This window comes from Alosa pseudoharengus, unplaced genomic scaffold (genome assembly GCF_046254945.1).
Source record: "Alosa pseudoharengus isolate Yale_2024_CS ecotype anadromous, Long Island Sound unplaced genomic scaffold, YU_APseudo_1.1 YU_APseudo_1.1_scf_12, whole genome shotgun sequence".
Lineage (NCBI taxonomy): Eukaryota > Metazoa > Chordata > Actinopteri > Clupeiformes > Clupeidae > Alosa > Alosa pseudoharengus.
This window is the reverse complement of record NW_027468587.1, coordinates 26618694-26641858: the sequence shown is the minus strand read 5'-3', so window position 1 is coordinate 26641858 and position 23165 is coordinate 26618694. Positions and strand designations below refer to the sequence as shown.

The window sequence follows — 23165 nt, the reverse complement described above, 5'->3', positions numbered from 1 at the left end:
ACTCGGCTAGATTTGATTGGATAAATCGTTTTTGCAGCGAAGCCATCTCCCGCAGTCTGCCCCGCAGAGAGCAAGACGTCACGTCCACTCGTGCCAAAGGCAGACAGCATGTCTCCCTGGTGGTCTAGTGGTTAGGATTCGGCGCTCTCACCGCCGCGGCCCGGGTTCGATTCCCGGTCAGGGAATGCGGCTTTTGCCAGGCCTTGGTCTTGTCGCAGACAAAGAGATCACCAAAAAGCATCGCTTCCTTCGAGCCGGAGTCGAACCAGCGACCTAAGGATGGCCGGTTGTTCACCTACAGTCCTCCGCTCTACCAACTGAGCTATCGAAGGACCTGGCGCTGTTCTGGGACACGAAACCAGATGGACATCAGAGCCCTATGGAAAAGACCCTAAAAACACTGCAAAAAAATGAAATCTAACCAAGTGTCGTTGATCTTATATGAAGATCAACAAATCGATTTGGTAATGTTTTTTAGTATAAAGAGACTTAACTAGCACTCTCTGAAAAGAACCTTTTGACTGATTTTAATAAGAGATTTGCTTATTTTAAGGAGTCTCATCAAGGCAAATTTGCTCAATGCGCTGGAGACGTCTTGAATGAAGTCAAATGATTTGATGAGAAAGCACTAGGTAAGTGTCTTTATACTGAAAACAGTACCAAGTACATTTTTTTTTTATTTTGATATAAGATTAACGACACTCGGCTAGATTTGATTGGATAAATCGTTTTTGCAGCGAAGCCATCTCCCGCAGTCTGCCCCGCAGAGAGCAAGACGTCACGTCCACTCGTGCCAAAGGCAGACAGCATGTCTCCCTGGTGGTCTAGTGGTTAGGATTCGGCGCTCTCACCGCCGCGGCCCGGGTTCGATTCCCGGTCAGGGAATGCGGCTTTTGCCAGGCCTTGGTCTTGTCGCAGACAAAGAGATCACCAAAAAGCATCGCTTCCTTCGAGCCGGAGTCGAACCAGCGACCTAAGGATGGCCGGTTGTTCACCTACAGTCCTCCGCTCTACCAACTGAGCTATCGAAGGACCTGGCGCTGTTCTGGGACACGAAACCAGATGGACACCAGAGCCCTATGGAAAAGACCCTAAAAACACTGCAAAAAAATGAAATCTAACCAAGTGTCGTTGATCTTATATGAAGATCAACAAATCGATTTGGTAATGTTTTTTAGTATAAAGAGACTTAACTAGCACTCTCTGAAAAGAACCTTTTGACTGATTTTAATAAGAGATTTGCTTATTTTAAGGAGTCTCATCAAGGCAAATTTGCTCAATGCGCTGGAGACGTCTTGAATGAAGTCAAATGATTTGATGAGAAAGCACTAGGTAAGTGTCTTTATACTGAAAACAGTACCAAGTACATTTTTTTTTTATTTTGATATAAGATTAACGACACTCGGCTAGATTTGATTGGATAAATCGTTTTTGCAGCGAAGCCATCTCCCGCAGTCTGCCCCGCAGAGAGCAAGACGTCACGTCCACTCGTGCCAAAGGCAGACAGCATGTCTCCCTGGTGGTCTAGTGGTTAGGATTCGGCGCTCTCACCGCCGCGGCCCGGGTTCGATTCCCGGTCAGGGAATGCGGCTTTTGCCAGGCCTTGGTCTTGTCGCAGACAAAGAGATCACCAAAAAGCATCGCTTCCTTCGAGCCGGAGTCGAACCAGCGACCTAAGGATGGCCGGTTGTTCACCTACAGTCCTCCGCTCTACCAACTGAGCTATCGAAGGACCTGGCGCTGTTCTGGGACACGAAACCAGATGGACACCAGAGCCCTATGGAAAAGACCCTAAAAACACTGCAAAAAAATGAAATCTAACCAAGTGTCGTTGATCTTATATGAAGATCAACAAATCGATTTGGTAATGTTTTTTAGTATAAAGAGACTTAACTAGCACTCTCTGAAAAGAACCTTTTGACTGATTTTAATAAGAGATTTGCTTATTTTAAGGAGTCTCATCAAGGCAAATTTGCTCAATGCGCTGGAGACGTCTTGAATGAAGTCAAATGATTTGATGAGAAAGCACTAGGTAAGTGTCTTTATACTGAAAACAGTACCAAGTACATTTTTTTTTTATTTTGATATAAGATTAACGACACTCGGCTAGATTTGATTGGATAAATCGTTTTTGCAGCGAAGCCATCTCCCGCAGTCTGCCCCGCAGAGAGCAAGACGTCACGTCCACTCGTGCCAAAGGCAGACAGCATGTCTCCCTGGTGGTCTAGTGGTTAGGATTCGGCGCTCTCACCGCCGCGGCCCGGGTTCGATTCCCGGTCAGGGAATGCGGCTTTTGCCAGGCCTTGGTCTTGTCGCAGACAAAGAGATCACCAAAAAGCATCGCTTCCTTCGAGCCGGAGTCGAACCAGCGACCTAAGGATGGCCGGTTGTTCACCTACAGTCCTCCGCTCTACCAACTGAGCTATCGAAGGACCTGGCGCTGTTCTGGGACACGAAACCAGATGGACACCAGAGCCCTATGGAAAAGACCCTAAAAACACTGCAAAAAAATGAAATCTAACCAAGTGTCGTTGATCTTATATGAAGATCAACAAATCGATTTGGTAATGTTTTTTAGTATAAAGAGACTTAACTAGCACTCTCTGAAAAGAACCTTTTGACTGATTTTAATAAGAGATTTGCTTATTTTAAGGAGTCTCATCAAGGCAAATTTGCTCAATGCGCTGGAGACGTCTTGAATGAAGTCAAATGATTTGATGAGAAAGCACTAGGTAAGTGTCTTTATACTGAAAACAGTACCAAGTACATTTTTTTTTTATTTTGATATAAGATTAACGACACTCGGCTAGATTTGATTGGATAAATCGTTTTTGCAGCGAAGCCATCTCCCGCAGTCTGCCCCGCAGAGAGCAAGACGTCACGTCCACTCGTGCCAAAGGCAGATAGCATGTCTCCCTGGTGGTCTAGTGGTTAGGATTCGGCGCTCTCACCGCCGCGGCCCGGGTTCGATTCCCGGTCAGGGAATGCGGCTTTTGCCAGGCCTTGGTCTTGTCGCAGACAAAGAGATCACCAAAAAGCATCGCTTCCTTCGAGCCGGAGTCGAACCAGCGACCTAAGGATGGCCGGTTGTTCACCTACAGTCCTCCGCTCTACCAACTGAGCTATCGAAGGACCTGGCGCTGTTCTGGGACACGAAACCAGATGGACACCAGAGCCCTATGGAAAAGACCCTAAAAACACTGCAAAAAAATGAAATCTAACCAAGTGTCGTTGATCTTATATGAAGATCATCAACAAATCGATTTGGTAATGTTTTTTAGTATAAAGAGACTTAACTAGCACTCTCTGAAAAGAACCTTTTGACTGATTTTAATAAGAGATTTGCTTATTTTAAGGAGTCTCATCAAGGCAAATTTGCTCAATGCGCTGGAGACGTCTTGAATGAAGTCAAATGATTTGATGAGAAAGCACTAGGTAAGTGTCTTTATACTGAAAACAGTACCAAGTAAATTTTTTTTTTATTTTGATATAAGATTAACGACACTCGGCTAGATTTGATTGGATAAATCGTTTTTGCAGCGAAGCCATCTCCCGCAGTCTGCCCCGCAGAGAGCAAGACGTCACGTCCACTCGTGCCAAAGGCAGACAGCATGTCTCCCTGGTGGTCTAGTGGTTAGGATTCGGCGCTCTCACCGCCGCGGCCCGGGTTCGATTCCCGGTCAGGGAATGCGGCTTTTGCCAGGCCTTGGTCTTGTCGCAGACAAAGAGATCACCAAAAAGCATCGCTTCCTTCGAGCCGGAGTCGAACCAGCGACCTAAGGATGGCCGGTTGTTCACCTACAGTCCTCCGCTCTACCAACTGAGCTATCGAAGGACCTGGCGCTGTTCTGGGACACGAAACCAGATGGACACCAGAGCCCTATGGAAAAGACCCTAAAAACACTGCAAAAAAATGAAATCTAACCAAGTGTCGTTGATCTTATATGAAGATCAACAAATCGATTTGGTAATGTTTTTTAGTATAAAGAGACTTAACTAGCACTCTCTGAAAAGAACCTTTTGACTGATTTTAATAAGAGATTTGCTTATTTTAAGGAGTCTCATCAAGGCAAATTTGCTCAATGCGCTGGAGACGTCTTGAATGAAGTCAAATGATTTGATGAGAAAGCACTAGGTAAGTGTCTTTATACTGAAAACAGTACCAAGTACATTTTTTTTTTATTTTGATATAAGATTAACGACACTCGGCTAGATTTGATTGGATAAATCGTTTTTGCAGCGAAGCCATCTCCCGCAGTCTGCCCCGCAGAGAGCAAGACGTCACGTCCACTCGTGCCAAAGGCAGACAGCATGTCTCCCTGGTGGTCTAGTGGTTAGGATTCGGCGCTCTCACCGCCGCGGCCCGGGTTCGATTCCCGGTCAGGGAATGCGGCTTTTGCCAGGCCTTGGTCTTGTCGCAGACAAAGAGATCACCAAAAAGCATCGCTTCCTTCGAGCCGGAGTCGAACCAGCGACCTAAGGATGGCCGGTTGTTCACCTACAGTTCTCCGCTCTACCAACTGAGCTATCGAAGGACCTGGCGCTGTTCTGGGACACGAAACCAGATGGACACCAGAGCCCTATGGAAAAGACCCTAAAAACACTGCAAAAAAATGAAATCTAACCAAGTGTCGTTGATCGATCAACAAATCGATTTGGTAATGTTTTTTAGTATAAAGAGACTTAACTAGCACTCTCTGAAAAGAACCTTTTGACTGATTTTAATAAGAGATTTGCTTATTTTAAGGAGTCTCATCAAGGCAAATTTGCTCAATGCGCTGGAGACGTCTTGAATGAAGTCAAATGATTTGATGAGAAAGCACTAGGTAAGTGTCTTTATACTGAAAACAGTACCAAGTACATTTTTTTTTTATTTTGATATAAGATTAACGACACTCGGCTAGATTTGATTGGATAAATCGTTTTTGCAGCGAAGCCATCTCCCGCAGTCTGCCCCGCAGAGAGCAAGACGTCACGTCCACTCGTGCCAAAGGCAGACAGCATGTCTCCCTGGTGGTCTAGTGGTTAGGATTCGGCGCTCTCACCGCCGCGGCCCGGGTTCGATTCCCGGTCAGGGAATGCGGCTTTTGCCAGGCCTTGGTCTTGTCGCAGACAAAGAGATCACCAAAAAGCATCGCTTCCTTCGAGCCGGAGTCGAACCAGCGACCTAAGGATGGCCGGTTGTTCACCTACAGTCCTCCGCTCTACCAACTGAGCTATCGAAGGACCTGGCGCTGTTCTGGGACACGAAACCAGATGGACACCAGAGCCCTATGGAAAAGACCCTAAAAACACTGCAAAAAAATGAAATCTAACCAAGTGTCGTTGATCTTATATGAAGATCAACAAATCGATTTGGTAATGTTTTTTAGTATAAAGAGACTTAACTAGCACTCTCTGAAAAGAACCTTTTGACTGATTTTAATAAGAGATTTGCTTATTTTAAGGAGTCTCATCAAGGCAAATTTGCTCAATGCGCTGGAGACGTCTTGAATGAAGTCAAATGATTTGATGAGAAAGCACTAGGTAAGTGTCTTTATACTGAAAACAGTACCAAGTACATTTTTTTTTTATTTTGATATAAGATTAACGACACTCGGCTAGATTTGATTGGATAAATCGTTTTTGCAGCGAAGCCATCTCCCGCAGTCTGCCCCGCAGAGAGCAAGACGTCACGTCCACTCGTGCCAAAGGCAGATAGCATGTCTCCCTGGTGGTCTAGTGGTTAGGATTCGGCGCTCTCACCGCCGCGGCCCGGGTTCGATTCCCGGTCAGGGAATGCGGCTTTTGCCAGGCCTTGGTCTTGTCGCAGACAAAGAGATCACCAAAAAGCATCGCTTCCTTCGAGCCGGAGTCGAACCAGCGACCTAAGGATGGCCGGTTGTTCACCTACAGTCCTCCGCTCTACCAACTGAGCTATCGAAGGACCTGGCGCTGTTCTGGGACACGAAACCAGATGGACACCAGAGCCCTATGGAAAAGACCCTAAAAACACTGCAAAAAAATGAAATCTAACCAAGTGTCGTTGATCTTATATGAAGATCAACAAATCGATTTGGTAATGTTTTTTAGTATAAAGAGACTTAACTAGCACTCTCTGAAAAGAACCTTTTGACTGATTTTAATAAGAGATTTGCTTATTTTAAGGAGTCTCATCAAGGCAAATTTGCTCAATGCGCTGGAGACGTCTTGAATGAAGTCAAATGATTTGATGAGAAAGCACTAGGTAAGTGTCTTTATACTGAAAACAGTACCAAGTACATTTTTTTTTTATTTTGATATAAGATTAACGACACTCGGCTAGATTTGATTGGATAAATCGTTTTTGCAGCGAAGCCATCTCCCGCAGTCTGCCCCGCAGAGAGCAAGACGTCACGTCCACTCGTGCCAAAGGCAGATAGCATGTCTCCCTGGTGGTCTAGTGGTTAGGATTCGGCGCTCTCACCGCCGCGGCCCGGGTTCGATTCCCGGTCAGGGAATGCGGCTTTTGCCAGGCCTTGGTCTTGTCGCAGACAAAGAGATCACCAAAAAGCATCGCTTCCTTCGAGCCGGAGTCGAACCAGCGACCTAAGGATGGCCGGTTGTTCACCTACAGTCCTCCGCTCTACCAACTGAGCTATTGAAGGACCTGGCGCTGTTCTGGGACACGAAACCAGATGGACACCAGAGCCCTATGGAAAAGACCCTAAAAACACTGCAAAAAAATGAAATCTAACCAAGTGTCGTTGATCGATCAACAAATCGATTTGGTAATGTTTTTTAGTATAAAGAGACTTAACTAGCACTCTCTGAAAAGAACCTTTTGACTGATTTTAATAAGAGATTTGCTTATTTTAAGGAGTCTCATCAAGGCAAATTTGCTCAATGCGCTGGAGACGTCTTGAATGAAGTCAAATGATTTGATGAGAAAGCACTAGGTAAGTGTCTTTATACTGAAAACAGTACCAAGTACATTTTTTTTTTATTTTGATATAAGATTAACGACACTCGGCTAGATTTGATTGGATAAATCGTTTTTGCAGCGAAGCCATCTCCCGCAGTCTGCCCCGCAGAGAGCAAGACGTCACGTCCACTCGTGCCAAAGGCAGACAGCATGTCTCCCTGGTGGTCTAGTGGTTAGGATTCGGCGCTCTCACCGCCGCGGCCCGGGTTCGATTCCCGGTCAGGGAATGCGGCTTTTGCCAGGCCTTGGTCTTGTCGCAGACAAAGAGATCACCAAAAAGCATCGCTTCCTTCGAGCCGGAGTCGAACCAGCGACCTAAGGATGGCCGGTTGTTCACCTACAGATCTCCGCTCTACCAACTGAGCTATCGAAGGACCTGGCGCTGTTCTGGGACACGAAACCAGATGGACATCAGAGCCCTATGGAAAAGACCCTAAAAACACTGCAAAAAAATGAAATCTAACCAAGTGTCGTTGATCTTATATGAAGATCAACAAATCGATTTGGTAATGTTTTTTAGTATAAAGAGACTTAACTAGCACTCTCTGAAAAGAACCTTTTGACTGATTTTAATAAGAGATTTGCTTATTTTAAGGAGTCTCATCAAGGCAAATTTGCTCAATGCGCTGGAGACGTCTTGAATGAAGTCAAATGATTTGATGAGAAAGCACTAGGTAAGTGTCTTTATACTGAAAACAGTACCAAGTACATTTTTTTTTTATTTTGATATAAGATTAACGACACTCGGCTAGATTTGATTGGATAAATCGTTTTTGCAGCGAAGCCATCTCCCGCAGTCTGCCCCGCAGAGAGCAAGACGTCACGTCCACTCGTGCCAAAGGCAGACAGCATGTCTCCCTGGTGGTCTAGTGGTTAGGATTCGGCGCTCTCACCGCCGCGGCCCGGGTTCGATTCCCGGTCAGGGAATGCGGCTTTTGCCAGGCCTTGGTCTTGTCGCAGACAAAGAGATCACCAAAAAGCATCGCTTCCTTCGAGCCGGAGTCGAACCAGCGACCTAAGGATGGCCGGTTGTTCACCTACAGATCTCCGCTCTACCAACTGAGCTATCGAAGGACCTGGCGCTGTTCTGGGACACGAAACCAGATGGACATCAGAGCCCTATGGAAAAGACCCTAAAAACACTGCAAAAAAATGAAATCTAACCAAGTGTCGTTGATCTTATATGAAGATCAACAAATCGATTTGGTAATGTTTTTTAGTATAAAGAGACTTAACTAGCACTCTCTGAAAAGAACCTTTTGACTGATTTTAATAAGAGATTTGCTTATTTTAAGGAGTCTCATCAAGGCAAATTTGCTCAATGCGCTGGAGACGTCTTGAATGAAGTCAAATGATTTGATGAGAAAGCACTAGGTAAGTGTCTTTATACTGAAAACAGTACCAAGTACATTTTTTTTTTATTTTGATATAAGATTAACGACACTCGGCTAGATTTGATTGGATAAATCGTTTTTGCAGCGAAGCCATCTCCCGCAGTCTGCCCCGCAGAGAGCAAGACGTCACGTCCACTCGTGCCAAAGGCAGATAGCATGTCTCCCTGGTGGTCTAGTGGTTAGGATTCGGCGCTCTCACCGCCGCGGCCCGGGTTCGATTCCCGGTCAGGGAATGCGGCTTTTGCCAGGCCTTGGTCTTGTCGCAGACAAAGAGATCACCAAAAAGCATCGCTTCCTTCGAGCCGGAGTCGAACCAGCGACCTAAGGATGGCCGGTTGTTCACCTACAGTCCTCCGCTCTACCAACTGAGCTATCGAAGGACCTGGCGCTGTTCTGGGACACGAAACCAGATGGACACCAGAGCCCTATGGAAAAGACCCTAAAAACACTGCAAAAAAATGAAATCTAACCAAGTGTCGTTGATCTTATATGAAGATCAACAAATCGATTTGGTAATGTTTTTTAGTATAAAGAGACTTAACTAGCACTCTCTGAAAAGAACCTTTTGACTGATTTTAATAAGAGATTTGCTTATTTTAAGGAGTCTCATCAAGGCAAATTTGCTCAATGCGCTGGAGATGTCTTGAATGAAGTCAAATGATTTGATGAGAAAGCACTAGGTAAGTGTCTTTATACTGAAAACAGTACCAAGTACATTTTTTTTTTATTTTGATATAAGATTAACGACACTCGGCTAGATTTGATTGGATAAATCGTTTTTGCAGCGAAGCCATCTCCCGCAGTCTGCCCCGCAGAGAGCAAGACGTCACGTCCACTCGTGCCAAAGGCAGACAGCATGTCTCCCTGGTGGTCTAGTGGTTAGGATTCGGCGCTCTCACCGCCGCGGCCCGGGTTCGATTCCCGGTCAGGGAATGCGGCTTTTGCCAGGCCTTGGTCTTGTCGCAGACAAAGAGATCACCAAAAAGCATCGCTTCCTTCGAGCCGGAGTCGAACCAGCGACCTAAGGATGGCCGGTTGTTCACCTACAGATCTCCGCTCTACCAACTGAGCTATCGAAGGACCTGGCGCTGTTCTGGGACACGAAACCAGATGGACATCAGAGCCCTATGGAAAAGACCCTAAAAACACTGCAAAAAAATGAAATCTAACCAAGTGTCGTTGATCTTATATGAAGATCAACAAATCGATTTGGTAATGTTTTTTAGTATAAAGAGACTTAACTAGCACTCTCTGAAAAGAACCTTTTGACTGATTTTAATAAGAGATTTGCTTATTTTAAGGAGTCTCATCAAGGCAAATTTGCTCAATGCGCTGGAGACGTCTTGAATGAAGTCAAATGATTTGATGAGAAAGCACTAGGTAAGTGTCTTTATACTGAAAACAGTACCAAGTACATTTTTTTTTTATTTTGATATAAGATTAACGACACTCGGCTAGATTTGATTGGATAAATCGTTTTTGCAGCGAAGCCATCTCCCGCAGTCTGCCCCGCAGAGAGCAAGACGTCACGTCCACTCGTGCCAAAGGCAGACAGCATGTCTCCCTGGTGGTCTAGTGGTTAGGATTCGGCGCTCTCACCGCCGCGGCCCGGGTTCGATTCCCGGTCAGGGAATGCGGCTTTTGCCAGGCCTTGGTCTTGTCGCAGACAAAGAGATCACCAAAAAGCATCGCTTCCTTCGAGCCGGAGTCGAACCAGCGACCTAAGGATGGCCGGTTGTTCACCTACAGTCCTCCGCTCTACCAACTGAGCTATCGAAGGACCTGGCGCTGTTCTGGGACACGAAACCAGATGGACACCAGAGCCCTATGGAAAAGACCCTAAAAACACTGCAAAAAAATGAAATCTAACCAAGTGTCGTTGATCTTATATGAAGATCAACAAATCGATTTGGAAATGTTTTTTAGTATAAAGAGACTTAACTAGCACTCTCTGAAAAGAACCTTTTGACTGATTTTAATAAGAGATTTGCTTATTTTAAGGAGTCTCATCAAGGCAAATTTGCTCAATGCGCTGGAGACGTCTTGAATGAAGTCAAATGATTTGATGAGAAAGCACTAGGTAAGTGTCTTTATACTGAAAACAGTACCAAGTACATTTTTTTTTTATTTTGATATAAGATTAACGACACTCGGCTAGATTTGATTGGATAAATCGTTTTTGCAGCGAAGCCATCTCCCGCAGTCTGCCCCGCAGAGAGCAAGACGTCACGTCCACTCGTGCCAAAGGCAGATAGCATGTCTCCCTGGTGGTCTAGTGGTTAGGATTCGGCGCTCTCACCGCCGCGGCCCGGGTTCGATTCCCGGTCAGGGAATGCGGCTTTTGCCAGGCCTTGGTCTTGTCGCAGACAAAGAGATCACCAAAAAGCATCGCTTCCTTCGAGCCGGAGTCGAACCAGCGACCTAAGGATGGCCGGTTGTTCACCTACAGTCCTCCGCTCTACCAACTGAGCTATCGAAGGACCTGGCGCTGTTCTGGGACACGAAACCAGATGGACACCAGAGCCCTATGGAAAAGACCCTAAAAACACTGCAAAAAAATGAAATCTAACCAAGTGTCGTTGATCTTATATGAAGATCAACAAATCGATTTGGTAATGTTTTTTAGTATAAAGAGACTTAACTAGCACTCTCTGAAAAGAACCTTTTGACTGATTTTAATAAGAGATTTGCTTATTTTAAGGAGTCTCATCAAGGCAAATTTGCTCAATGCGCTGGAGACGTCTTGAATGAAGTCAAATGATTTGATGAGAAAGCACTAGGTAAGTGTCTTTATACTGAAAACAGTACCAAGTACATTTTTTTTTTATTTTGATATAAGATTAACGACACTCGGCTAGATTTGATTGGATAAATCGTTTTTGCAGCGAAGCCATCTCCCGCAGTCTGCCCCGCAGAGAGCAAGACGTCACGTCCACTCGTGCCAAAGGCAGACAGCATGTCTCCCTGGTGGTCTAGTGGTTAGGATTCGGCGCTCTCACCGCCGCGGCCCGGGTTCGATTCCCGGTCAGGGAATGCGGCTTTTGCCAGGCCTTGGTCTTGTCGCAGACAAAGAGATCACCAAAAAGCATCGCTTCCTTCGAGCCGGAGTCGAACCAGCGACCTAAGGATGGCCGGTTGTTCACCTACAGTCCTCCGCTCTACCAACTGAGCTATCGAAGGACCTGGCGCTGTTCTGGGACACGAAACCAGATGGACACCAGAGCCCTATGGAAAAGACCCTAAAAACACTGCAAAAAAATGAAATCTAACCAAGTGTCGTTGATCTTATATGAAGATCAACAAATCGATTTGGTAATGTTTTTTAGTATAAAGAGACTTAACTAGCACTCTCTGAAAAGAACCTTTTGACTGATTTTAATAAGAGATTTGCTTATTTTAAGGAGTCTCATCAAGGCAAATTTGCTCAATGCGCTGGAGACGTCTTGAATGAAGTCAAATGATTTGATGAGAAAGCACTAGGTAAGTGTCTTTATACTGAAAACAGTACCAAGTACATTTTTTTTTTATTTTGATATAAGATTAACGACACTCGGCTAGATTTGATTGGATAAATCGTTTTTGCAGCGAAGCCATCTCCCGCAGTCTGCCCCGCAGAGAGCAAGACGTCACGTCCACTCGTGCCAAAGGCAGACAGCATGTCTCCCTGGTGGTCTAGTGGTTAGGATTCGGCGCTCTCACCGCCGCGGCCCGGGTTCGATTCCCGGTCAGGGAATGCGGCTTTTGCCAGGCCTTGGTCTTGTCGCAGACAAAGAGATCACCAAAAAGCATCGCTTCCTTCGAGCCGGAGTCGAACCAGCGACCTAAGGATGGCCGGTTGTTCACCTACAGTCCTCCGCTCTACCAACTGAGCTATCGAAGGACCTGGCGCTGTTCTGGGACACGAAACCAGATGGACACCAGAGCCCTATGGAAAAGACCCTAAAAACACTGCAAAAAAATGAAATCTAACCAAGTGTCGTTGATCTTATATGAAGATCAACAAATCGATTTGGTAATGTTTTTTAGTATAAAGAGACTTAACTAGCACTCTCTGAAAAGAACCTTTTGACTGATTTTAATAAGAGATTTGCTTATTTTAAGGAGTCTCATCAAGGCAAATTTGCTCAATGCGCTGGAGACGTCTTGAATGAAGTCAAATGATTTGATGAGAAAGCACTAGGTAAGTGTCTTTATACTGAAAACAGTACCAAGTACATTTTTTTTTTATTTTGATATAAGATTAACGACACTCGGCTAGATTTGATTGGATAAATCGTTTTTGCAGCGAAGCCATCTCCCGCAGTCTGCCCCGCAGAGAGCAAGACGTCACGTCCACTCGTGCCAAAGGCAGACAGCATGTCTCCCTGGTGGTCTAGTGGTTAGGATTCGGCGCTCTCACCGCCGCGGCCCGGGTTCGATTCCCGGTCAGGGAATGCGGCTTTTGCCAGGCCTTGTCGCAGACAAAGAGATCACCAAAAAGCATCGCTTCCTTCGAGCCGGAGTCGAACCAGCGACCTAAGGATGGCCGGTTGTTCACCTACAGTCCTCCGCTCTACCAACTGAGCTATCGAAGGACCTGGCGCTGTTCTGGGACACGAAACCAGATGGACATCAGAGCCCTATGGAAAAGACCCTAAAAACACTGCAAAAAAATGAAATCTAACCAAGTGTTGTTGATCTTATATGAAGATCAACAAATCGATTTGGTAATGTTTTTTAGTATAAAGAGACTTAACTAGCACTCTCTGAAAAGAACCTTTTGACTGATTTTAATAAGAGATTTGCTTATTTTAAGGAGTCTCATCAAGGCAAATTTGCTCAATGCGCTGGAGACGTCTTGAATGAAGTCAAATGATTTGATGAGAAAGCACTAGGTAAGTGTCTTTATACTGAAAACAGTACCAAGTACATTTTTTTTTTATTTTGATATAAGATTAACGACACTCGGCTAGATTTGATTGGATAAATCGTTTTTGCAGCGAAGCCATCTCCCGCAGTCTGCCCCGCAGAGAGCAAGACGTCACGTCCACTCGTGCCAAAGGCAGACAGCATGTCTCCCTGGTGGTCTAGTGGTTAGGATTCGGCGCTCTCACCGCCGCGGCCCGGGTTCGATTCCCGGTCAGGGAATGCGGCTTTTGCCAGGCCTTGGTCTTGTCGCAGACAAAGAGATCACCAAAAAGCATCGCTTCCTTCGAGCCGGAGTCGAACCAGCGACCTAAGGATGGCCGGTTGTTCACCTACAGTCCTCCGCTCTACCAACTGAGCTATCGAAGGACCTGGCGCTGTTCTGGGACACGAAACCAGATGGACACCAGAGCCCTATGGAAAAGACCCTAAAAACACTGCAAAAAAATGAAATCTAACCAAGTGTCGTTGATCTTATATGAAGATCAACAAATCGATTTGGTAATGTTTTTTAGTATAAAGAGACTTAACTAGCACTCTCTGAAAAGAACCTTTTGACTGATTTTAATAAGAGATTTGCTTATTTTAAGGAGTCTCATCAAGGCAAATTTGCTCAATGCGCTGGAGACGTCTTGAATGAAGTCAAATGATTTGATGAGAAAGCACTAGGTAAGTGTCTTTATACTGAAAACAGTACCAAGTACATTTTTTTTTTATTTTGATATAAGATTAACGACACTCGGCTAGATTTGATTGGATAAATCGTTTTTGCAGCGAAGCCATCTCCCGCAGTCTGCCCCGCAGAGAGCAAGACGTCACGTCCACTCGTGCCAAAGGCAGACAGCATGTCTCCCTGGTGGTCTAGTGGTTAGGATTCGGCGCTCTCACCGCCGCGGCCCGGGTTCGATTCCCGGTCAGGGAATGCGGCTTTTGCCAGGCCTTGGTCTTGTCGCAGACAAAGAGATCACCAAAAAGCATCGCTTCCTTCGAGCCGGAGTCGAACCAGCGACCTAAGGATGGCCGGTTGTTCACCTACAGTCCTCCGCTCTACCAACTGAGCTATCGAAGGACCTGGCGCTGTTCTGGGACACGAAACCAGATGGACATCAGAGCCCTATGGAAAAGACCCTAAAAACACTGCAAAAAAATGAAATCTAACCAAGTGTCGTTGATCTTATATGAAGATCAACAAATCGATTTGGTAATGTTTTTTAGTATAAAGAGACTTAACTAGCACTCTCTGAAAAGAACCTTTTGACTGATTTTAATAAGAGATTTGCTTATTTTAAGGAGTCTCATCAAGGCAAATTTGCTCAATGCGCTGGAGACGTCTTGAATGAAGTCAAATGATTTGATGAGAAAGCACTAGGTAAGTGTCTTTATACTGAAAACAGTACCAAGTACATTTTTTTTTTATTTTGATATAAGATTAACGACACTCGGCTAGATTTGATTGGATAAATCGTTTTTGCAGCGAAGCCATCTCCCGCAGTCTGCCCCGCAGAGAGCAAGACGTCACGTCCACTCGTGCCAAAGGCAGACAGCATGTCTCCCTGGTGGTCTAGTGGTTAGGATTCGGCGCTCTCACCGCCGCGGCCCGGGTTCGATTCCCGGTCAGGGAATGCGGCTTTTGCCAGGCCTTGGTCTTGTCGCAGACAAAGAGATCACCAAAAAGCATCGCTTCCTTCGAGCCGGAGTCGAACCAGCGACCTAAGGATGGCCGGTTGTTCACCTACAGTCCTCCGCTCTACCAACTGAGCTATCGAAGGACCTGGCGCTGTTCTGGGACACGAAACCAGATGGACATCAGAGCCCTATGGAAAAGACCCTAAAAACACTGCAAAAAAATGAAATCTAACCAAGTGTCGTTGATCTTATATGAAGATCAACAAATCGATTTGGTAATGTTTTTTAGTATAAAGAGACTTAACTAGCACTCTCTGAAAAGAACCTTTTGACTGATTTTAATAAGAGATTTGCTTATTTTAAGGAGTCTCATCAAGGCAAATTTGCTCAATGCGCTGGAGACGTCTTGAATGAAGTCAAATGATTTGATGAGAAAGCACTAGGTAAGTGTCTTTATACTGAAAACAGTACCAAGTACATTTTTTTTTTATTTTGATATAAGATTAATGACACTCGGCTAGATTTGATTGGATAAACCGTTTTTGCAGCGAAGCCATCTCCCGCAGTCTGCCCCGCAGAGAGCAAGACGTCACGTCCACTCGTGCCAAAGGCAGACAGCATGTCTCCCTGGTGGTCTAGTGGTTAGGATTCGGCGCTCTCACCGCCGCGGCCCGGGTTCGATTCCCGGTCAGGGAATGCGGCTTTTGCCAGGCCTTGGTCTTGTCGCAGACAAAGAGATCACCAAAAAGCATCGCTTCCTTCGAGCCGGAGTCGAACCAGCGACCTAAGGATGGCCGGTTGTTCACCTACAGTCCTCCGCTCTACCAACTGAGCTATCGAAGGACCTGGCGCTGTTCTGGGACACGAAACCAGATGGACATCAGAGCCCTATGGAAAAGACCCTAAAAACACTGCAAAAAAATGAAATCTAACCAAGTGTCGTTGATCTTATATGAAGATCAACAAATCGATTTGGTAATGTTTTTTAGTATAAAGAGACTTAACTAGCACTCTCTGAAAAGAACCTTTTGACTGATTTTAATAAGAGATTTGCTTATTTTAAGGAGTCTCATCAAGGCAAATTTGCTCAATGCGCTGGAGACGTCTTGAATGAAGTCAAATGATTTGATGAGAAAGCACTAGGTAAGTGTCTTTATACTGAAAACAGTACCAAGTACATTTTTTTTTTATTTTGATATAAGATTAACGACACTCGGCTAGATTTGATTGGATAAATCGTTTTTGCAGCGAAGCCATCTCCCGCAGTCTGCCCCGCAGAGAGCAAGACGTCACGTCCACTCGTGCCAAAGGCAGACAGCATGTCTCCCTGGTGGTCTAGTGGTTAGGATTCGGCGCTCTCACCGCCGCGGCCCGGGTTCGATTCCCGGTCAGGGAATGCGGCTTTTGCCAGGCCTTGGTCTTGTCGCAGACAAAGAGATCACCAAAAAGCATCGCTTCCTTCGAGCCGGAGTCGAACCAGCGACCTAAGGATGGCCGGTTGTTCACCTACAGTCCTCCGCTCTACCAACTGAGCTATCGAAGGACCTGGCGCTGTTCTGGGACACGAAACCAGATGGACATCAGAGCCCTATGGAAAAGACCCTAAAAACACTGCAAAAAAATGAAATCTAACCAAGTGTCGTTGATCTTATATGAAGATCAACAAATCGATTTGGTAATGTTTTTTAGTATAAAGAGACTTAACTAGCACTCTCTGAAAAGAACCTTTTGACTGATTTTAATAAGAGATTTGCTTATTTTAAGGAGTCTCATCAAGGCAAATTTGCTCAATGCGCTGGAGACGTCTTGAATGAAGTCAAATGATTTGATGAGAAAGCACTAGGTAAGTGTCTTTATACTGAAAACAGTACCAAGTACATTTTTTTTTTATTTTGATATAAGATTAATGACACTCGGCTAGATTTGATTGGATAAACCGTTTTTGCAGCGAAGCCATCTCCCGCAGTCTGCCCCGCAGAGAGCAAGACGTCACGTCCACTCGTGCCAAAGGCAGACAGCATGTCTCCCTGGTGGTCTAGTGGTTAGGATTCGGCGCTCTCACCGCCGCGGCCCGGGTTCGATTCCCGGTCAGGGAATGCGGCTTTTGCCAGGCCTTGGTCTTATCGCAGACAAAGAGATCACCAAAAAGCATCGCTTGCTTCGAGCCGGAGTCGAACCAGCGACCTAAGGATGGCCGGTTGTTCACCTACAGTCCTCCGCTCTACCAACTGAGCTATCGAAGGACCTGGCGCTGTTCTGGGACACGAAACCAGATGGACATCAGAGCCCTATGGAAAAGACCCTAAAAACACTGCAAAAAAATGAAATCTAACCAAGTGTCGTTGATCTTATATGAAGATCAACAAATCGATTTGGTAATGTTTTTTAGTATAAAGAGACTTAACTAGCACTCTCTGAAAAGAACCTTTTGACTGATTTTAATAAGAGATTTGCTTATTTTAAGGAGTCTCATCAAGGCAAATTTGCTCAATGCGCTGGAGACGTCTTGAATGAAGTCAAATGATTTGATGAGAAAGCACTAGGTAAGTGTCTTTATACTGAAAACAGTACCAAGTACATTTTTTTTTTATTTTGATATAAGATTAACGACACTCGGCTAGATTTGATTGGATAAATCGTTTTTGCAGCGAAGCCATCTCCCGCAGTCTGCCCCGCAGAGAGCAAGACGTCACGTCCACTCGTGCCAAAGGCAGACAGCATGTCTCCCTGGTGGTCTAGTGGTTAGGATTCGGCGCTCTCACCGCCGCGGCCCGGGTTCGATTCCCGGTCAGGGAATGCGGCTTTTGCCAGGCCTTGTCGCAGACAAAGAGATCACCAAAAAGCATCGCTTCCTTCGAGCCGGAGTCGAACCAGCGACCTAAGGATGGCCGGTTGTTCACCTACAGTCCTCCGCTCTACCAACTGAGCTATCGAAGGACCTGGCGCTGTTCTGGGACACGAAACCAGATGGACATCAGAGCCCTATGGAAAAGACCCTAAAAACACTGCAAAAAAATGAAATCTAACCAAGTGTTGTTGATCTTATATGAAGATCAACAAATCGATTTGGTAATGTTTTTTAGTATAAAGAGACTTAACTAGCACTCTCTGAAAAGAACCTTTTGACTGATTTTAATAAGAGATTTGCTTATTTTAAGGAGTCTCATCAAGGCAAATTTGCTCAATGCGCTGGAGACGTCTTGAATGAAGTCAAATGATTTGATGAGAAAGCACTAGGTAAGTGTCTTTATACTGAAAACAGTACCAAGTACATTTTTTTTTTATTTTGATATAAGATTAACGACACTCGGCTAGATTTGATTGGATAAATCGTTTTTGCAGCGAAGCCATCTCCCGCAGTCTGCCCCGCAGAGAGCAAGACGTCACGTCCACTCGTGCCAAAGGCAGACAGCATGTCTCCCTGGTGGTCTAGTGGTTAGGATTCGGCGCTCTCACCGCCGCGGCCCGGGTTCGATTCCCGGTCAGGGAATGCGGCTTTTGCCAGGCCTTGTCGCAGACAAAGAGATCACCAAAAAGCATCGCTTCCTTCGAGCCGGAGTCGAACCAGCGACCTAAGGATGGCCGGTTGTTCACCTACAGTCCTCCGCTCTACCAACTGAGCTATCGAAGGACCTGGCGCTGTTCTGGGACACGAAACCAGATGGACATCAGAGCCCTATGGAAAAGACCCTAAAAACACTGCAAAAAAATGAAATCTAACCAAGTGTCGTTGATCTTATATGAAGATCAACAAATCGATTTGGTAATGTTTTTTAGTATAAAGAGACTTAACTAGCACTCTCTGAAAAGAACCTTTTGACTGATTTTAATAAGAGATTTGCTTATTTTAAGGAGTCTCATCAAGGCAAATTTGCTCAATGCGCTGGAGACGTCTTGAATGAAGTCAAATGATTTGATGAGAAAGCACTAGGTAAGTGTCTTTATACTGAAAACAGTACCAAGTACATTTTTTTTTTATTTTGATATAAGATTAACGACACTCGGCTAGATTTGATTGGATAAATCGTTTTTGCAGCGAAGCCATCTCCCGCAGTCTGCCCCGCAGAGAGCAAGACGTCACGTCCACTCGTGCCAAAGGCAGACAGCATGTCTCCCTGGTGGTCTAGTGGTTAGGATTCGGCGCTCTCACCGCCGCGGCCCGGGTTCGATTCCCGGTCAGGGAATGCGGCTTTTGCCAGGCCTTGTCGCAGACAAAGAGATCACCAAAAAGCATCGCTTCCTTCGAGCCGGAGTCGAACCAGCGACCTAAGGATGGCCGGTTGTTCACCTACAGTCCTCCGCTCTACCAACTGAGCTATCGAAGGACCTGGCGCTGTTCTGGGACACGAAACCAGATGGACATCAGAGCCCTATGGAAAAGACCCTAAAAACACTGCAAAAAAATGAAATCTAACCAAGTGTCGTTGATCTTATATGAAGATCAACAAATCGATTTGGTAATGTTTTTTAGTATAAAGAGACTTAACTAGCACTCTCTGAAAAGAACCTTTTGACTGATTTTAATAAGAGATTTGCTTATTTTAAGGAGTCTCATCAAGGCAAATTTGCTCAATGCGCTGTAGACGTCTTGAATGAAGTCAAATGATTTGATGAGAAAGCACTAGGTAAGTGTCTTTATACTGAAAACAGTACCAAGTACATTTTTTTTTTATTTTGATATAAGATTAACGACACTCGGCTAGATTTGATTGGATAAATCGTTTTTGCAGCGAAGCCATCTCCCGAAGTCTGCCCCGCAGAGAGCAAGACGTCACGTCCACTCGTGCCAAAGGCAGACAGCATGTCTCCCTGGTGGTCTAGTGGTTAGGATTCGGCGCTCTCACCGCCGCAGCCCGGGTTCGATTCCCGGTCAGGGAATGCGGCTTTTGCCAGGCCTTGGTCTTGTCGCAGACAAAGAGATCACCAAAAAGCATCGCTTCCTTCGAGCCGGAGTCGAACCAGCGACCTAAGGATGGCCGGTTGTTCACCTACAGTCCTCCGCTCTACCAACTGAGCTATCGAAGGACCTGGCGCTGTTCTGGGACACGAAACCAGATGGACATCAGAGCCCTATGGAAAAGACCCTAAAAACACTGCAAAAAAATGAAATCTAACCAAGTGTCGTTGATCTTATATGAAGATCAACAAATCGATTTGGTAATGTTTTTTAGTATAAAGAGACTTAACTAGCACTCTCTGAAAAGAACCTTTTGACTGATTTTAATAAGAGATTTGCTTATTTTAAGGAGTCTCATCAAGGCAAATTTGCTCAATGCGCTGTAGACGTCTTGAATGAAGTCAAATGATTTGATGAGAAAGCACTAGGTAAGTGTCTTTATACTGAAAACAGTACCAAGTACATTTTTTTTTTATTTTGATATAAGATTAACGACACTCGGCTAGATTTGATTGGATAAATCGTTTTTGCAGCGAAGCCATCTCCCGAAGTCTGCCCCGCAGAGAGCAAGACGTCACGTCCACTCGTGCCAAAGGCAGACAGCATGTCTCCCTGGTGGTCTAGTGGTTAGGATTCGGCGCTCTCACCGCCGCAGCCCGGGTTCGATTCCCGGTCAGGGAATGCGGCTTTTGCCAGGCCTTGGTCTTGTCGCAGACAAAGAGATCACCAAAAAGCATCGCTTCCTTCGAGCCGGAGTCGAACCAGCGACCTAAGGATGGCCGGTTGTTCACCTACAGTCCTCCGCTCTACCAACTGAGCTATCGAAGGACCTGGCGCTGTTCTGGGACACGAAACCAGATGGACATCAGAGCCCTATGGAAAAGACCCTAAAAACACTGCAAAAAAATGAAATCTAACCAAGTGTCGTTGATCTTATATGAAGATCAACAAATCGATTTGGTAATGTTTTTTAGTATAAAGAGACTTAACTAGCACTCTCTGAAAAGAACCTTTTGACTGATTTTAATAAGAGATTTGCTTATTTTAAGGAGTCTCATCAAGGCAAATTTGCTCAATGCGCTGGAGACGTCTTGAATGAAGTCAAATGATTTGATGAGAAAGCACTAGGTAAGTGTCTTTATACTGAAAACAGTACCAAGTACATTTTTTTTTTATTTTGATATAAGATTAATGACACTCGGCTAGATTTGATTGGATAAACCGTTTTTGCAGCGAAGCCATCTCCCGCAGTCTGCCCCGCAGAGAGCAAGACGTCACGTCCACTCGTGCCAAAGGCAGACAGCATGTCTCCCTGGTGGTCTAGTGGTTAGGATTCGGCGCTCTCACCGCCGCGGCCCGGGTTCGATTCCCGGTCAGGGAATGCGGCTTTTGCCAGGCCTTGGTCTTGTCGCAGACAAAGAGATCACCAAAAAGCATCGCTTCCTTCGAGCCGGAGTCGAACCAGCGACCTAAGGATGGCCGGTTGTTCACCTACAGTCCTCCGCTCTACCAACTGAGCTATCGAAGGACCTGGCGCTGTTCTGGGACACGAAACCAGATGGACATCAGAGCCCTATGGAAAAGACCCTAAAAACACTGCAAAAAAATGAAATCTAACCAAGTGTCGTTGATCTTATATGAAGATCAACAAATCGATTTGGTAATGTTTTTTAGTATAAAGAGACTTAACTAGCACTCTCTGAAAAGAACCTTTTGACTGATTTTAATAAGAGATTTGCTTATTTTAAGGAGTCTCATCAAGGCAAATTTGCTCAATGCGCTGGAGACGTCTTGAATGAAGTCAAATGATTTGATGAGAAAGCACTAGGTAAGTGTCTTTATACTGAAAACAGTACCAAGTACATTTTTTTTTTATTTTGATATAAGATTAACGACACTCGGCTAGATTTGATTGGATAAATCGTTTTTGCAGCGAAGCCATCTCCCGCAGTCTGCCCCGCAGAGAGCAAGACGTCACGTCCACTCGTGCCAAAGGCAGACAGCATGTCTCCCTGGTGGTCTAGTGGTTAGGATTCGGCGCTCTCACCGCCGCGGCCCGGGTTCGATTCCCGGTCAGGGAATGCGGCTTTTGCCAGGCCTTGGTCTTGTCGCAGACAAAGAGATCACCAAAAAGCATCGCTTCCTTCGAGCCGGAGTCGAACCAGCGACCTAAGGATGGCCGGTTGTTCACCTACAGTCCTCCGCTCTACCAACTGAGCTATCGAAGGACCTGGCGCTGTTCTGGGACACGAAACCAGATGGACATCAGAGCCCTATGGAAAAGACCCTAAAAACACTGCAAAAAAATGAAATCTAACCAAGTGTCGTTGATCTTATATGAAGATCAACAAATCGATTTGGTAATGTTTTTTAGTATAAAGAGACTTAACTAGCACTCTCTGAAAAGAACCTTTTGACTGATTTTAATAAGAGATTTGCTTATTTTAAGGAGTCTCATCAAGGCAAATTTGCTCAATGCGCTGGAGACGTCTTGAATGAAGTCAAATGATTTGATGAGAAAGCACTAGGTAAGTGTCTTTATACTGAAAACAGTACCAAGTACATTTTTTTTTTATTTTGATATAAGATTAATGACACTCGGCTAGATTTGATTGGATAAACCGTTTTTGCAGCGAAGCCATCTCCCGCAGTCTGCCCCGCAGAGAGCAAGACGTCACGTCCACTCGTGCCAAAGGCAGACAGCATGTCTCCCTGGTGGTCTAGTGGTTAGGATTCGGCGCTCTCACCGCCGCGGCCCGGGTTCGATTCCCGGTCAGGGAATGCGGCTTTTGCCAGGCCTTGGTCTTATCGCAGACAAAGAGATCACCAAAAAGCATCGCTTGCTTCGAGCCGGAGTCGAACCAGCGACCTAAGGATGGCCGGTTGTTCACCTACAGTCCTCCGCTCTACCAACTGAGCTATCGAAGGACCTGGCGCTGTTCTGGGACACGAAACCAGATGGACATCAGAGCCCTATGGAAAAGACCCTAAAAACACTGCAAAAAAATGAAATCTAACCAAGTGTCGTTGATCTTATATGAAGATCAACAAATCGATTTGGTAATGTTTTTTAGTATAAAGAGACTTAACTAGCACTCTCTGAAAAGAACCTTTTGACTGATTTTAATAAGAGATTTGCTTATTTTAAGGAGTCTCATCAAGGCAAATTTGCTCAATGCGCTGGAGACGTCTTGAATGAAGTCAAATGATTTGATGAGAAAGCACTAGGTAAGTGTCTTTATACTGAAAACAGTACCAAGTACATTTTTTTTTTATTTTGATATAAGATTAACGACACTCGGCTAGATTTGATTGGATAAATCGTTTTTGCAGCGAAGCCATCTCCCGCAGTCTGCCCCGCAGAGAGCAAGACGTCACGTCCACTCGTGCCAAAGGCAGA

General features: G+C 45.3%; 66 non-coding genes across 66 annotated transcripts; 33 read left to right on the top strand and 33 right to left on the bottom strand.

Moving 5' to 3' along the window:
• The first annotated feature begins 113 nt into the window (after positions 1-113).
• Positions 114-185, top strand: trnae-cuc (transfer RNA glutamic acid (anticodon CUC)). The gene has a single exon. It is a non-coding gene; the product is annotated as a tRNA-Glu (tRNA).
• A 60-nt stretch (positions 186-245) lies between these two features.
• trnay-gua (transfer RNA tyrosine (anticodon GUA)) lies at positions 246-332 on the bottom strand. The gene is given in 2 exon segments: positions 246-281; positions 296-332. It is a non-coding gene; the product is annotated as a tRNA-Tyr (tRNA).
• A 481-nt stretch (positions 333-813) lies between these two features.
• trnae-cuc (transfer RNA glutamic acid (anticodon CUC)) lies at positions 814-885 on the top strand. Its single transcript has one exon. It is a non-coding gene; the product is annotated as a tRNA-Glu (tRNA).
• Positions 886-945: 60 nt separating this feature from the next.
• On the bottom strand, positions 946-1032 carry trnay-gua (transfer RNA tyrosine (anticodon GUA)). Its single transcript is given in 2 exon segments — positions 946-981; positions 996-1032. It is a non-coding gene; the product is annotated as a tRNA-Tyr (tRNA).
• A 481-nt stretch (positions 1033-1513) lies between these two features.
• On the top strand, positions 1514-1585 carry trnae-cuc (transfer RNA glutamic acid (anticodon CUC)). The gene has a single exon. It is a non-coding gene; the product is annotated as a tRNA-Glu (tRNA).
• Positions 1586-1645: 60 nt separating this feature from the next.
• On the bottom strand, positions 1646-1732 carry trnay-gua (transfer RNA tyrosine (anticodon GUA)). The gene is given in 2 exon segments: positions 1646-1681; positions 1696-1732. It is a non-coding gene; the product is annotated as a tRNA-Tyr (tRNA).
• Positions 1733-2213: 481 nt separating this feature from the next.
• trnae-cuc (transfer RNA glutamic acid (anticodon CUC)) lies at positions 2214-2285 on the top strand. Its single transcript has one exon. It is a non-coding gene; the product is annotated as a tRNA-Glu (tRNA).
• A 60-nt stretch (positions 2286-2345) lies between these two features.
• Positions 2346-2432, bottom strand: trnay-gua (transfer RNA tyrosine (anticodon GUA)). Its single transcript is given in 2 exon segments — positions 2346-2381; positions 2396-2432. It is a non-coding gene; the product is annotated as a tRNA-Tyr (tRNA).
• Positions 2433-2913: 481 nt separating this feature from the next.
• trnae-cuc (transfer RNA glutamic acid (anticodon CUC)) lies at positions 2914-2985 on the top strand. Its single transcript has one exon. It is a non-coding gene; the product is annotated as a tRNA-Glu (tRNA).
• Positions 2986-3045: 60 nt separating this feature from the next.
• trnay-gua (transfer RNA tyrosine (anticodon GUA)) lies at positions 3046-3132 on the bottom strand. Its single transcript is given in 2 exon segments — positions 3046-3081; positions 3096-3132. It is a non-coding gene; the product is annotated as a tRNA-Tyr (tRNA).
• Positions 3133-3616: 484 nt separating this feature from the next.
• trnae-cuc (transfer RNA glutamic acid (anticodon CUC)) lies at positions 3617-3688 on the top strand. The gene has a single exon. It is a non-coding gene; the product is annotated as a tRNA-Glu (tRNA).
• A 60-nt stretch (positions 3689-3748) lies between these two features.
• On the bottom strand, positions 3749-3835 carry trnay-gua (transfer RNA tyrosine (anticodon GUA)). The gene is given in 2 exon segments: positions 3749-3784; positions 3799-3835. It is a non-coding gene; the product is annotated as a tRNA-Tyr (tRNA).
• A 481-nt stretch (positions 3836-4316) lies between these two features.
• trnae-cuc (transfer RNA glutamic acid (anticodon CUC)) lies at positions 4317-4388 on the top strand. Its single transcript has one exon. It is a non-coding gene; the product is annotated as a tRNA-Glu (tRNA).
• A 60-nt stretch (positions 4389-4448) lies between these two features.
• Positions 4449-4535, bottom strand: trnay-gua (transfer RNA tyrosine (anticodon GUA)). Its single transcript is given in 2 exon segments — positions 4449-4484; positions 4499-4535. It is a non-coding gene; the product is annotated as a tRNA-Tyr (tRNA).
• A 472-nt stretch (positions 4536-5007) lies between these two features.
• trnae-cuc (transfer RNA glutamic acid (anticodon CUC)) lies at positions 5008-5079 on the top strand. The gene has a single exon. It is a non-coding gene; the product is annotated as a tRNA-Glu (tRNA).
• A 60-nt stretch (positions 5080-5139) lies between these two features.
• Positions 5140-5226, bottom strand: trnay-gua (transfer RNA tyrosine (anticodon GUA)). Its single transcript is given in 2 exon segments — positions 5140-5175; positions 5190-5226. It is a non-coding gene; the product is annotated as a tRNA-Tyr (tRNA).
• Positions 5227-5707: 481 nt separating this feature from the next.
• trnae-cuc (transfer RNA glutamic acid (anticodon CUC)) lies at positions 5708-5779 on the top strand. The gene has a single exon. It is a non-coding gene; the product is annotated as a tRNA-Glu (tRNA).
• A 60-nt stretch (positions 5780-5839) lies between these two features.
• Positions 5840-5926, bottom strand: trnay-gua (transfer RNA tyrosine (anticodon GUA)). Its single transcript is given in 2 exon segments — positions 5840-5875; positions 5890-5926. It is a non-coding gene; the product is annotated as a tRNA-Tyr (tRNA).
• A 481-nt stretch (positions 5927-6407) lies between these two features.
• Positions 6408-6479, top strand: trnae-cuc (transfer RNA glutamic acid (anticodon CUC)). Its single transcript has one exon. It is a non-coding gene; the product is annotated as a tRNA-Glu (tRNA).
• A 60-nt stretch (positions 6480-6539) lies between these two features.
• trnay-gua (transfer RNA tyrosine (anticodon GUA)) lies at positions 6540-6626 on the bottom strand. The gene is given in 2 exon segments: positions 6540-6575; positions 6590-6626. It is a non-coding gene; the product is annotated as a tRNA-Tyr (tRNA).
• A 472-nt stretch (positions 6627-7098) lies between these two features.
• On the top strand, positions 7099-7170 carry trnae-cuc (transfer RNA glutamic acid (anticodon CUC)). Its single transcript has one exon. It is a non-coding gene; the product is annotated as a tRNA-Glu (tRNA).
• Positions 7171-7230: 60 nt separating this feature from the next.
• Positions 7231-7317, bottom strand: trnay-gua (transfer RNA tyrosine (anticodon GUA)). The gene is given in 2 exon segments: positions 7231-7266; positions 7281-7317. It is a non-coding gene; the product is annotated as a tRNA-Tyr (tRNA).
• Positions 7318-7798: 481 nt separating this feature from the next.
• Positions 7799-7870, top strand: trnae-cuc (transfer RNA glutamic acid (anticodon CUC)). The gene has a single exon. It is a non-coding gene; the product is annotated as a tRNA-Glu (tRNA).
• A 60-nt stretch (positions 7871-7930) lies between these two features.
• trnay-gua (transfer RNA tyrosine (anticodon GUA)) lies at positions 7931-8017 on the bottom strand. Its single transcript is given in 2 exon segments — positions 7931-7966; positions 7981-8017. It is a non-coding gene; the product is annotated as a tRNA-Tyr (tRNA).
• Positions 8018-8498: 481 nt separating this feature from the next.
• Positions 8499-8570, top strand: trnae-cuc (transfer RNA glutamic acid (anticodon CUC)). Its single transcript has one exon. It is a non-coding gene; the product is annotated as a tRNA-Glu (tRNA).
• Positions 8571-8630: 60 nt separating this feature from the next.
• trnay-gua (transfer RNA tyrosine (anticodon GUA)) lies at positions 8631-8717 on the bottom strand. The gene is given in 2 exon segments: positions 8631-8666; positions 8681-8717. It is a non-coding gene; the product is annotated as a tRNA-Tyr (tRNA).
• A 481-nt stretch (positions 8718-9198) lies between these two features.
• Positions 9199-9270, top strand: trnae-cuc (transfer RNA glutamic acid (anticodon CUC)). Its single transcript has one exon. It is a non-coding gene; the product is annotated as a tRNA-Glu (tRNA).
• Positions 9271-9330: 60 nt separating this feature from the next.
• On the bottom strand, positions 9331-9417 carry trnay-gua (transfer RNA tyrosine (anticodon GUA)). The gene is given in 2 exon segments: positions 9331-9366; positions 9381-9417. It is a non-coding gene; the product is annotated as a tRNA-Tyr (tRNA).
• A 481-nt stretch (positions 9418-9898) lies between these two features.
• On the top strand, positions 9899-9970 carry trnae-cuc (transfer RNA glutamic acid (anticodon CUC)). Its single transcript has one exon. It is a non-coding gene; the product is annotated as a tRNA-Glu (tRNA).
• A 60-nt stretch (positions 9971-10030) lies between these two features.
• trnay-gua (transfer RNA tyrosine (anticodon GUA)) lies at positions 10031-10117 on the bottom strand. The gene is given in 2 exon segments: positions 10031-10066; positions 10081-10117. It is a non-coding gene; the product is annotated as a tRNA-Tyr (tRNA).
• A 481-nt stretch (positions 10118-10598) lies between these two features.
• On the top strand, positions 10599-10670 carry trnae-cuc (transfer RNA glutamic acid (anticodon CUC)). Its single transcript has one exon. It is a non-coding gene; the product is annotated as a tRNA-Glu (tRNA).
• A 60-nt stretch (positions 10671-10730) lies between these two features.
• Positions 10731-10817, bottom strand: trnay-gua (transfer RNA tyrosine (anticodon GUA)). Its single transcript is given in 2 exon segments — positions 10731-10766; positions 10781-10817. It is a non-coding gene; the product is annotated as a tRNA-Tyr (tRNA).
• A 481-nt stretch (positions 10818-11298) lies between these two features.
• On the top strand, positions 11299-11370 carry trnae-cuc (transfer RNA glutamic acid (anticodon CUC)). Its single transcript has one exon. It is a non-coding gene; the product is annotated as a tRNA-Glu (tRNA).
• A 60-nt stretch (positions 11371-11430) lies between these two features.
• trnay-gua (transfer RNA tyrosine (anticodon GUA)) lies at positions 11431-11517 on the bottom strand. Its single transcript is given in 2 exon segments — positions 11431-11466; positions 11481-11517. It is a non-coding gene; the product is annotated as a tRNA-Tyr (tRNA).
• Positions 11518-11998: 481 nt separating this feature from the next.
• Positions 11999-12070, top strand: trnae-cuc (transfer RNA glutamic acid (anticodon CUC)). Its single transcript has one exon. It is a non-coding gene; the product is annotated as a tRNA-Glu (tRNA).
• Positions 12071-12130: 60 nt separating this feature from the next.
• On the bottom strand, positions 12131-12217 carry trnay-gua (transfer RNA tyrosine (anticodon GUA)). Its single transcript is given in 2 exon segments — positions 12131-12166; positions 12181-12217. It is a non-coding gene; the product is annotated as a tRNA-Tyr (tRNA).
• Positions 12218-12698: 481 nt separating this feature from the next.
• Positions 12699-12770, top strand: trnae-cuc (transfer RNA glutamic acid (anticodon CUC)). Its single transcript has one exon. It is a non-coding gene; the product is annotated as a tRNA-Glu (tRNA).
• Positions 12771-12824: 54 nt separating this feature from the next.
• On the bottom strand, positions 12825-12911 carry trnay-gua (transfer RNA tyrosine (anticodon GUA)). Its single transcript is given in 2 exon segments — positions 12825-12860; positions 12875-12911. It is a non-coding gene; the product is annotated as a tRNA-Tyr (tRNA).
• A 481-nt stretch (positions 12912-13392) lies between these two features.
• trnae-cuc (transfer RNA glutamic acid (anticodon CUC)) lies at positions 13393-13464 on the top strand. Its single transcript has one exon. It is a non-coding gene; the product is annotated as a tRNA-Glu (tRNA).
• A 60-nt stretch (positions 13465-13524) lies between these two features.
• On the bottom strand, positions 13525-13611 carry trnay-gua (transfer RNA tyrosine (anticodon GUA)). The gene is given in 2 exon segments: positions 13525-13560; positions 13575-13611. It is a non-coding gene; the product is annotated as a tRNA-Tyr (tRNA).
• A 481-nt stretch (positions 13612-14092) lies between these two features.
• On the top strand, positions 14093-14164 carry trnae-cuc (transfer RNA glutamic acid (anticodon CUC)). The gene has a single exon. It is a non-coding gene; the product is annotated as a tRNA-Glu (tRNA).
• A 60-nt stretch (positions 14165-14224) lies between these two features.
• Positions 14225-14311, bottom strand: trnay-gua (transfer RNA tyrosine (anticodon GUA)). Its single transcript is given in 2 exon segments — positions 14225-14260; positions 14275-14311. It is a non-coding gene; the product is annotated as a tRNA-Tyr (tRNA).
• A 481-nt stretch (positions 14312-14792) lies between these two features.
• trnae-cuc (transfer RNA glutamic acid (anticodon CUC)) lies at positions 14793-14864 on the top strand. Its single transcript has one exon. It is a non-coding gene; the product is annotated as a tRNA-Glu (tRNA).
• Positions 14865-14924: 60 nt separating this feature from the next.
• trnay-gua (transfer RNA tyrosine (anticodon GUA)) lies at positions 14925-15011 on the bottom strand. The gene is given in 2 exon segments: positions 14925-14960; positions 14975-15011. It is a non-coding gene; the product is annotated as a tRNA-Tyr (tRNA).
• A 481-nt stretch (positions 15012-15492) lies between these two features.
• trnae-cuc (transfer RNA glutamic acid (anticodon CUC)) lies at positions 15493-15564 on the top strand. Its single transcript has one exon. It is a non-coding gene; the product is annotated as a tRNA-Glu (tRNA).
• A 60-nt stretch (positions 15565-15624) lies between these two features.
• Positions 15625-15711, bottom strand: trnay-gua (transfer RNA tyrosine (anticodon GUA)). The gene is given in 2 exon segments: positions 15625-15660; positions 15675-15711. It is a non-coding gene; the product is annotated as a tRNA-Tyr (tRNA).
• A 481-nt stretch (positions 15712-16192) lies between these two features.
• trnae-cuc (transfer RNA glutamic acid (anticodon CUC)) lies at positions 16193-16264 on the top strand. The gene has a single exon. It is a non-coding gene; the product is annotated as a tRNA-Glu (tRNA).
• Positions 16265-16324: 60 nt separating this feature from the next.
• On the bottom strand, positions 16325-16411 carry trnay-gua (transfer RNA tyrosine (anticodon GUA)). Its single transcript is given in 2 exon segments — positions 16325-16360; positions 16375-16411. It is a non-coding gene; the product is annotated as a tRNA-Tyr (tRNA).
• Positions 16412-16892: 481 nt separating this feature from the next.
• trnae-cuc (transfer RNA glutamic acid (anticodon CUC)) lies at positions 16893-16964 on the top strand. The gene has a single exon. It is a non-coding gene; the product is annotated as a tRNA-Glu (tRNA).
• Positions 16965-17024: 60 nt separating this feature from the next.
• On the bottom strand, positions 17025-17111 carry trnay-gua (transfer RNA tyrosine (anticodon GUA)). The gene is given in 2 exon segments: positions 17025-17060; positions 17075-17111. It is a non-coding gene; the product is annotated as a tRNA-Tyr (tRNA).
• Positions 17112-17592: 481 nt separating this feature from the next.
• trnae-cuc (transfer RNA glutamic acid (anticodon CUC)) lies at positions 17593-17664 on the top strand. The gene has a single exon. It is a non-coding gene; the product is annotated as a tRNA-Glu (tRNA).
• A 54-nt stretch (positions 17665-17718) lies between these two features.
• Positions 17719-17805, bottom strand: trnay-gua (transfer RNA tyrosine (anticodon GUA)). Its single transcript is given in 2 exon segments — positions 17719-17754; positions 17769-17805. It is a non-coding gene; the product is annotated as a tRNA-Tyr (tRNA).
• A 481-nt stretch (positions 17806-18286) lies between these two features.
• Positions 18287-18358, top strand: trnae-cuc (transfer RNA glutamic acid (anticodon CUC)). The gene has a single exon. It is a non-coding gene; the product is annotated as a tRNA-Glu (tRNA).
• Positions 18359-18412: 54 nt separating this feature from the next.
• Positions 18413-18499, bottom strand: trnay-gua (transfer RNA tyrosine (anticodon GUA)). Its single transcript is given in 2 exon segments — positions 18413-18448; positions 18463-18499. It is a non-coding gene; the product is annotated as a tRNA-Tyr (tRNA).
• A 481-nt stretch (positions 18500-18980) lies between these two features.
• On the top strand, positions 18981-19052 carry trnae-cuc (transfer RNA glutamic acid (anticodon CUC)). The gene has a single exon. It is a non-coding gene; the product is annotated as a tRNA-Glu (tRNA).
• A 54-nt stretch (positions 19053-19106) lies between these two features.
• trnay-gua (transfer RNA tyrosine (anticodon GUA)) lies at positions 19107-19193 on the bottom strand. Its single transcript is given in 2 exon segments — positions 19107-19142; positions 19157-19193. It is a non-coding gene; the product is annotated as a tRNA-Tyr (tRNA).
• A 481-nt stretch (positions 19194-19674) lies between these two features.
• On the top strand, positions 19675-19746 carry trnae-cuc (transfer RNA glutamic acid (anticodon CUC)). Its single transcript has one exon. It is a non-coding gene; the product is annotated as a tRNA-Glu (tRNA).
• A 60-nt stretch (positions 19747-19806) lies between these two features.
• trnay-gua (transfer RNA tyrosine (anticodon GUA)) lies at positions 19807-19893 on the bottom strand. The gene is given in 2 exon segments: positions 19807-19842; positions 19857-19893. It is a non-coding gene; the product is annotated as a tRNA-Tyr (tRNA).
• A 481-nt stretch (positions 19894-20374) lies between these two features.
• trnae-cuc (transfer RNA glutamic acid (anticodon CUC)) lies at positions 20375-20446 on the top strand. The gene has a single exon. It is a non-coding gene; the product is annotated as a tRNA-Glu (tRNA).
• A 60-nt stretch (positions 20447-20506) lies between these two features.
• trnay-gua (transfer RNA tyrosine (anticodon GUA)) lies at positions 20507-20593 on the bottom strand. Its single transcript is given in 2 exon segments — positions 20507-20542; positions 20557-20593. It is a non-coding gene; the product is annotated as a tRNA-Tyr (tRNA).
• A 481-nt stretch (positions 20594-21074) lies between these two features.
• On the top strand, positions 21075-21146 carry trnae-cuc (transfer RNA glutamic acid (anticodon CUC)). The gene has a single exon. It is a non-coding gene; the product is annotated as a tRNA-Glu (tRNA).
• Positions 21147-21206: 60 nt separating this feature from the next.
• Positions 21207-21293, bottom strand: trnay-gua (transfer RNA tyrosine (anticodon GUA)). The gene is given in 2 exon segments: positions 21207-21242; positions 21257-21293. It is a non-coding gene; the product is annotated as a tRNA-Tyr (tRNA).
• A 481-nt stretch (positions 21294-21774) lies between these two features.
• On the top strand, positions 21775-21846 carry trnae-cuc (transfer RNA glutamic acid (anticodon CUC)). Its single transcript has one exon. It is a non-coding gene; the product is annotated as a tRNA-Glu (tRNA).
• Positions 21847-21906: 60 nt separating this feature from the next.
• On the bottom strand, positions 21907-21993 carry trnay-gua (transfer RNA tyrosine (anticodon GUA)). Its single transcript is given in 2 exon segments — positions 21907-21942; positions 21957-21993. It is a non-coding gene; the product is annotated as a tRNA-Tyr (tRNA).
• A 481-nt stretch (positions 21994-22474) lies between these two features.
• Positions 22475-22546, top strand: trnae-cuc (transfer RNA glutamic acid (anticodon CUC)). The gene has a single exon. It is a non-coding gene; the product is annotated as a tRNA-Glu (tRNA).
• A 60-nt stretch (positions 22547-22606) lies between these two features.
• Positions 22607-22693, bottom strand: trnay-gua (transfer RNA tyrosine (anticodon GUA)). The gene is given in 2 exon segments: positions 22607-22642; positions 22657-22693. It is a non-coding gene; the product is annotated as a tRNA-Tyr (tRNA).
• Positions 22694-23165: the final 472 nt, after the last annotated feature.